The sequence below is a fragment of the Xiphophorus couchianus genome, chromosome 21 (genome assembly GCF_001444195.1).
Source record: "Xiphophorus couchianus chromosome 21, X_couchianus-1.0, whole genome shotgun sequence".
In the NCBI taxonomy this organism is placed as follows: domain Eukaryota; kingdom Metazoa; phylum Chordata; class Actinopteri; order Cyprinodontiformes; family Poeciliidae; genus Xiphophorus; species Xiphophorus couchianus.
The window spans coordinates 10,022,575-10,030,445 of record NC_040248.1 but is presented as its reverse complement, the minus strand read 5'-3'; the positions used below and the strand labels follow the sequence as shown (position 1 = coordinate 10,030,445).

The 7,871-nt window shown below is 37.3% G+C and overlaps 1 long non-coding RNA gene across 1 annotated transcript; it reads left to right on the top strand.

The window, feature by feature from the left end:
• The first annotated feature begins 1,399 nt into the window (after nt 1–1,399).
• On the top strand, nt 1,400–5,392 carry LOC114137096 (uncharacterized). The gene is made up of 3 exons (XR_003593942.1): nt 1,400–1,455; nt 4,280–4,339; nt 5,298–5,392. It is a non-coding gene; the product is annotated as an uncharacterized LOC114137096 (long non-coding RNA).
• The last annotated feature ends 2,479 nt before the right edge of the window (nt 5,393–7,871 follow it).

Below are 7,871 nucleotides of genomic sequence, written 5' to 3'. Positions count from 1 at the left end.
TCAGTAATTATAGAGCAAAACCAAGCTTAGCAGTGGGTCCTCGGTGTGAGATGGGTGAGTAAATTTAGCCTTAGAAGGTGAAGGTCTGATGAAATCAGTACAGAACACAATCCAAAGTCAAGTGGTTATTATAAAGGACATGTGGAAACTCTACTTCCTTAAGGGAGGTTAGAAGCCACAGGAAGTTGAGAGAGCTAGAAATCACACAGATCTGTTGAACATAACAAGCTCTCTGGAATGCAAAGCTGAAAACTGACTCAAAAGGTCAAATGTCTTTCCTCCCTCTCTGGCCAACCCTTTAAATTTCCTCTCACTCCAGTATTTTAAGCTCCACTGCTGTGAAAGTGTGTGAGACAACTCATTAAAACTGCTAATTGCTGCAGACTGTTGGATATTTTCTGCTTTAGGTCATGGGAATAACCAAAGAAAGCAACTATGTAGTAAAATTTCACCAAAGCTTTTGGAAAAGGAAGAAAAAATATTATGAATTTTATCTGTTTAAATGAGCATTCACCCTCCATCAAAAAAACTTTATTACAAGACCTTGCATAGAACCATCAATCTTTGTGAACATTTTCTTTTTCAGATTTAAGGTGTGTTATGCTGTAGCCTACAAAGGTTAATTATGAGGTTTACCCAATTATATTCTAAATTCTAACAATTCCTTTTTAAAACCAATCTTCTATTTTATTTTTTTAATTAAGCTGTTCTTTTGTGATTCTTGTTTTTAATTTATTAAAAGATAAAACAATAATAAATATGCTTTTCTAAGAGGTACAATGAAACAAGAGCATATCACTCCAGTCTTCACTTCATTGCACTTACTTCCTATTTCAAGACCAATTTAAACTTCCTCTATTTGTTTTAAATGTCTTAATGAGCAGCTTGCTTCATGCTCATCTGCATGGTGCTGGATGACTCCTAAATCAAAGAATACATCAACAGGTGATTGAGAGTTTTATGTTGTGGCCGGCAAGGTAGTGTGGATCCACAAGGTGAACAAAAACAAACAGCACCAGCCACCAGTTCCAGAGACGTCCGATGAATTTTATTTGCTTCTTAACTCTCTGACAACCATCGTTTCTCCTAGAGCTTCCAAAAACACTGTTTTTATAGCCAATTGGCAACGCACTTGCACATGAGTGGACCAAGCCACAATTAAACAGGTAATATAACAAAAACAAAGTCTAAACAGAAACAAGAATAATATTATTAATCTAATTTACAAACTCATCAACATAAGGAAATAGTCGGCAAAATAGACCCTGTAATATAAGATAACTCAAAAGTTACTTTAAAGAAAAACAAATAAAGCAATACTACAAAGAAAACCCTCTAATTGGTAGAACCCAGCAAGGCAATCAGTGACATCATCCAGCCATTTAAGCAGGAAGTACTGGGCCGGCCGGCCCAGTACTTCCTGACCTGCTGCAGATCCACAAGGGACAAGCAATGGTAAGTAAAAAGAAACACAAATACCATGAATATACTTTGAAACAAAATAAACAAGTTCAACCAATAGTCCAGAAGTAGTAACTTTAAACTAAACATATACTGTAACTAGATGGAAACTGCAACATAATGCTAACACAAACAAACCCGGGATAGTAAGTGAAGCAAAGTTGCAAACTAATGTTTAAATTTAAGCACTATGACCAGCTACATAAGGTAATGTATCAGAAATAAAAATAAGAGACAAGTGGTGAACACAAACTGAACCACTTTGTCACATGGCCCCAAAGCTCTGGACTTAACTTCCTCAGCATGTAAGAAGAGATTGCTTTGCTTCTGTGTTTAAATCTTAATTGAAAACATTATTTTGTTAACCCAGTGTGAAAGTAGCAGTGATTGTTAGCATTTTAAGGGTTTATTTGTTTTTGACTGTGTCTCTTGTTTTACCTGTTGTGCAGTACTTTGATCAACCATGTGTTGTATTTTCTAGTGCTATAAAACTAATCATGATGGGTAGCATTCAAAACTTCTATAGCCAAGGACATTTTTAAAACTAAAAGGTTATTCCACCCAAAAGTCTTTCAAATCTCCACTGATGCCTAATGGTGTTGTTTAAATTTTAAGGTTGCAAATTAAGTGCAAAGAAGTATTTTGCGAGAAATAATTGTACAAAAGGTGTAAAGTAATTACACTGCTGGATTTTTAACTATTGACATGATTTCAAGACGCTCGCAAACTTGCACTTTTTTTTCACCTGATTTCTCCATCTATTTCTACAAACAGCTGTTTTGTCCATATTGAAGGAATGAATTTAACCACAGCATGATGGTGCAAACACTATATTTCATAATGGAGAAAGTGTGTCTACAGTTAAGTTTCTGACTCCCTAAACTACGGTGGCCCTGAGGTGCAAACCACTTCAACAAATTCAAAAACACAACATTAATGGAGCTCTATTACAAATTCAAAAACACAACAACATTAACAAAGCACAATTACAAATAAATTAAAAAAAACATTAACAAAGCACTACAACATTAACAAAACGTTAAGGGTATGTCACAGTTGGAGACCTGAGAAATCAATGATTGGACAATAGGCATGAATACGTATACGCTAAGTCCTACTTACGTCACCGCCATCTTGAGAGAACGTGCTGCGTGGACTAGTTACAATGGTTTTACAGTACAAAGTGGACCCACTGCCTTTATCTTTCACAGGTAAGAATAAAAAGATAATAATAACGTAAATATCCAAGCAGAATTTCTTGACTTTGTGGCCAGTACTGTGCATTTCTGTGGTGAAACAAACTTCTAAACAACCAAGAAATATTTCCTTTGTAACTAAATTGGCCCAGTTAACTACTCTATTTTCTTAGCTTAGTTAACTTTTTTTATACTGTGTAGTTTTTCTAAAGAGGGAGAGGCAAAAAAAACCTGTAACAGGCGCTTTTGCCATTTGTTTATTGTTACCTAGAAGTCATGGTCACCTAGAAGATCGCAAGACAAGTCGCTGTTTGTCTGTGGTCAAACATGGTTACTTTAAGGTACGTCAGAAGTCGGTAAGATGTTTCATATAATTTATGTAGATTAAAATAATTTGTTTGATTTAACAGTAAACCTGAAGTGGACTGAAAGTACATTAATCCAGAGAGCAGTGCGGAGACCGGGGTATTTCATCGGGACTGGTCCATAAAGTTCAGAGCTGGAGTTGTTTTTCTTCAGACTTCTGTTTTGCAGCTCATCTCCACAATGTCTGTGTTTAGATGCTAAGTCAATGCCCCGATATGGTGAAGATATGTTTTTTTGTTTTTGTTTCCTGAATGTGAATGTGTCAGGGATGTATTTTCTCTTACACTGTTAGATCATTTTTGTCATTTGCTTTAACCTGTGGCTAGCCATATGTCTCAGAAGACCCAGTCACCGAACTACTCATAGCTTGACCAGCAGACTGAACCCCTGTGTTGCCAGTATAATTGACATATTATACTGTAATAAATATTTTTAAAAGTAAAAATATGTAGCTAAAGTTTGACAACTATTATCAAAGTTTGTTTTTGCAATAATATGCCCAAAAATTTAAATGAATTTACATTTTTTTATTCATATCTTGAAATAGCAAATACACATTGAATTATGGAATTGTGTTAATATGTTCATGAATACATCACTGTAAATGTGTGTGTGTTCATCAATAAAAACAATTTATCTGAATCAGCTGTATCAAATGTAATTATTGTGCCCCAAAACAATTAAATAATCACATCAAAAAGTTTGAAACGTTGTCCTTAGTTTTTTTTTTTTCATTCCTATATATAATAGTGTGGGAGAGATTGTGTCAGTGACATTCATTAAGTTAAAATACTTTGCAGAACGGCACTTTGCGAAGTTTGGCCCATTTAATTGTATTAGCTTGCTGGTAGACAAGCCACTTTCAATATGGCGGACGCTATAACATATCGCAACAACGGGCCGACCCGCTCAAGCGATAACTTCCAGTTCAAAAGCACTGTCGTCCAATCAACAATATCTCAGGTCTCCGACTGGGACATACCCTTTCCGTTTTGTTAATGTAGCGTTTTTGAATTTGTAATTGTGCTTCGTTAACTTTGTGTTTTTGTAATTTGTAATTGTATTATGTTAATGTTGAAGTGGGCCACTGTACTAAATAAACCAAAAACACCAAAAAGTTAAAGTCTGGTCTTTCAAAGAGAACCTTTTTATTCATGTTTGCTATGTTCTCTAGTAGATTTTATTTTTTTTTAATTGTATTGTTCTTTCCAATCTTTAATTAACATAAGTACACAACTTATTTGCTGTCGTTTCAGATTCCACCACCTGAGATGTAGATCTCTACCACTCCTCGAGAGCTTACGGGACACTTCCTGGTAGGCTTACAGTTTATTTTTGGCTTAAAGTTAGAAATGATGCTGTACCTTGAAAAAAAGAACTACACAAAAAAGAGATGGTGTAAACTTTTGGTGAAGAAACAAACATTGATACAAAGTTTGAACTCAAAAGATGCTGTTGAAAAAAATGTTAATTCAATCATAAATGCCAGAGTTGGTATAAAATTATTTGAGAAATAGGTGAAACAAGACCCTTTCTAAAAATGACAGCAATAACGTTGTACAAGTTACTGTTTATAAAGGTATGGAGGAGTAAAGGCAATTTCTCATGATCCAAGGTATACCACATTGTCTATCAAAGTTGGAGCAGGAGTGTAACGGGAAGAACCTGAGAGGCTGCCAAGCCGACTGATGTTTCATGTGGCTGCTAAAGACAGAAGCAGCATGAGTGACTTTGAGCTATATGTAGACCTTTACGATATTGTTCACTTGTAAGTAGTGACCCAACGCATATCAAACCACTAATTTAGAATTACTTTTATGTAAAGAAGTTAAGTTTGGTGAACTGGTAAGACATTGTGTTCCTTGGTCACCCATTTTCTCTAACAAATCTTCATGAGGTCTTAACAGAGCAGCTGTATTTGTACTGAGATTAAATGTCATACACATTCTCTCTACTTAGATGAATTTTATAGGCAATACAGGGTTTGACAGATTACCTTCCATGCAGTTTGGTGGGTTTCCCAAATAATTGTTGCAGACATAGTAAAAACCATTAAGTAACCAAGGTATTACAAGGGTAATCCAGGGGAGAAACAAGGTGAGCTTCAAGTAGGTAATTGAAAGCCACAAAAACTTCAAGGAGAATGTAGCCAGCTTTCCCTGGAGGCATAAAAAGAAAAAGAGCTGAAATACCACTACTGAGACAGACAATCTGGCAACGGTTGGGAGTCCCGCTGGTCCTTTTATACTAACTTGATGACATGATACATTGCAGGTGGGTGAGCAGTGTAGCAGGAACAGCCTTGGCAGCAGGAACAACCTTGGTCTCGGAAGAGATCAGCACCACAGGAAAACGGGGTAGAAGGGAAGGTGAGAGAAAACCAACAACACACACACACAACCCAACTGGTGAACATTCCAATTTTACAAATGTAGCATTGCGGTAGTCTTCTGAATTAAAACAAAAGCCCATCAGATCATACTGTGTTCATTAAAAGGTATATTGCAGCCTTGATATGAAGAGCTCGAAAGAAAGATATTTAGTTGGGTTATTTGAGGTCCAATTCCAAGTTTGAGTGTTACTTAGCTCAGCAGATTTGCTCCTGCCAAACAATAACAAAAGTCATGTCAACTCTGACCAAAAGAATTTAGCTCTGACATAAGCAGAAGAAATGGGGCTTGCTATCCTGCAAAAAAAAAAAAAAAAAATCAAACCCTTGAACAAAGCTAAAGTATACAACTCACAGACACATACATAGGTTATCCCAAATCACATATTTTAGGTAGTCAAATACTTTGAGCCGAAAGAAAGGGGTACTTGGCTATGTTTGTCTACGTGCAAACTCGTGTAATCTTCTATAATTTCTGTTTGTGCTGCAAGCAGTTTAAATGGCCTCCCAAAAGTGCACGTTTTAGCGTCGGACAGGTTGGCTACCTGCTGTTTTCAAGTTCTCCTACAGAGATCTTATGATCTACCTCCCCTCTGAAAGGAACGTTCCTTGGTGTTGACTTTGCTTTGTAGAGGTTTTTAATGGACTGCCTCCTGTTTCCACTTCATATTTAAGACTCCAAACTGAACAAAATAATAATAAAAAAAATACCCACAGAAGGCTCTAAATCACTGCAATTTACAGTTCCCTAACAATAGATCTGTGTATAAGAGTTCAGCCTGCATTCTGAACCCTGAATAAACTCTCTGGCTTGTTTGTAATGGAGAGAAGAAACATGAAAATCCAGTATGTGTTGAGAGCAGAATGTAACGCACCAGGTATTTTTCCCTCTCAGCGTGGCACTGCCAAGATGGCCACAACTGCCAGGGCCCCCTAATATAGGGCAACATGAAAGCTCAGGCTGAAACTAATGAATCATGGTAGTCTGGGCAAAGGGTGACATCATTTCCTTTAAGCCTCATTGGGTCTGGAATCTGACACCACTCCTCACCCTCCCTGAAGCCCTGGCAGAACAGAGCTGTGTAACACATCCAAAACACTAGAATGTTCTTCAATGGTGATACAAGCTGCAGCAAGCCTAAAGAATGCTTTCACTTAGGGTATTTTAAGCTCCATTATGAGAATAATGGAAGCCTGCAAAAGACAGCAATATTCTGGTACTCCCCCAAACTGCTTTTTATGCAGATGAACAGTAATCTATTTTTTAAATTGTAGGGCACTGCTTCTGCAAAACAAAACAAAAAAACACCCATTAAGAGGCTGATTCTTCCCATTGTGTTTCACTCACAAATGGAACATTAAGCTAAATTTCACGCTGCACAGTATCATTATTTTTGGTCCAATGAAACATATTAGAGTTTAAACAGAAGTGTGTAACAGAAGGGCCGAGCGATGTGCGTTGAGAGGATTGGAGAAGCTTTTCTCTGCTCCCCGAGAGCCCAAAGAGTGATTCTTTAAAATGACGTCTTTTCCCGAGAGTTATTTCCGCTGAACTGACTTTGTGACTCAGAGCTGATAAAGTGGATAAATTCCCTGGCGGCTTGAAGTGATGTATGAAGGAGAAGGTCTGTTAAGAGTCATACATAATGGCTGTAACACTCTATAGCCTCTCTGCTGCGTGGGACAGACATATGGTCGGTGAAAAATGGATGTGGGATGAAGCCAGTCATGCAACAATGTAAGAACAAACCTCTTGCTCCCACGAGTTTTAGTTCTACTGAAGTGTAAGACGAGCCTTACATTTCTCAACCCTAATAAGATGATTAAAACCTTAGTTTTGTGTTATTGACTTAATTTATATGGGGAAAAATGAATCAAACCACATCAGTCAGGCCATATGTTATGACATTTCATAACAATTTATCATAACAATAGTGGACATTTTGCCCTCAAAACCGATGTGTTAGAAGCAGGAAGAAATGAGCAATTCTAAGAATTTGAGTTAGTTTGATATAGCTAGACAGCTGGGTCTGAGTATCTCCAGAACTGCAGCTGTTGTCATGTTGCTCAATGTAATTGTCAGTAACTATCAAAAATGACCACCTTGGAGACCAAGGGTCACTGAGGCATATGGGGAGCAAAGCCTGACCTGTGTGTTAACCCTGATTATAAGAAGAAGATGTTAGAGTACAGTGAATCACAGTTTATTCCTGCTGACCATTCAGGGTGTCTATGGTTTTCACTTTCCAACCCTGAAGGCATCAGCAATCCGGATGTAAGCTTAGTAAATGGACGACAGGGCAATGGAAGAAGGGGGTCTGGTCAGATGAATCTTGTTATCTTACTTGAAGAACCTGACATCAGGATGCATGGCAGGGAAAAAGTAAAGCTAGTGAAGGCAGTGATAATGTGCCTTGCTACTTAATACTGTAAAACTCCATTGTGGGCTTGTAAAACTC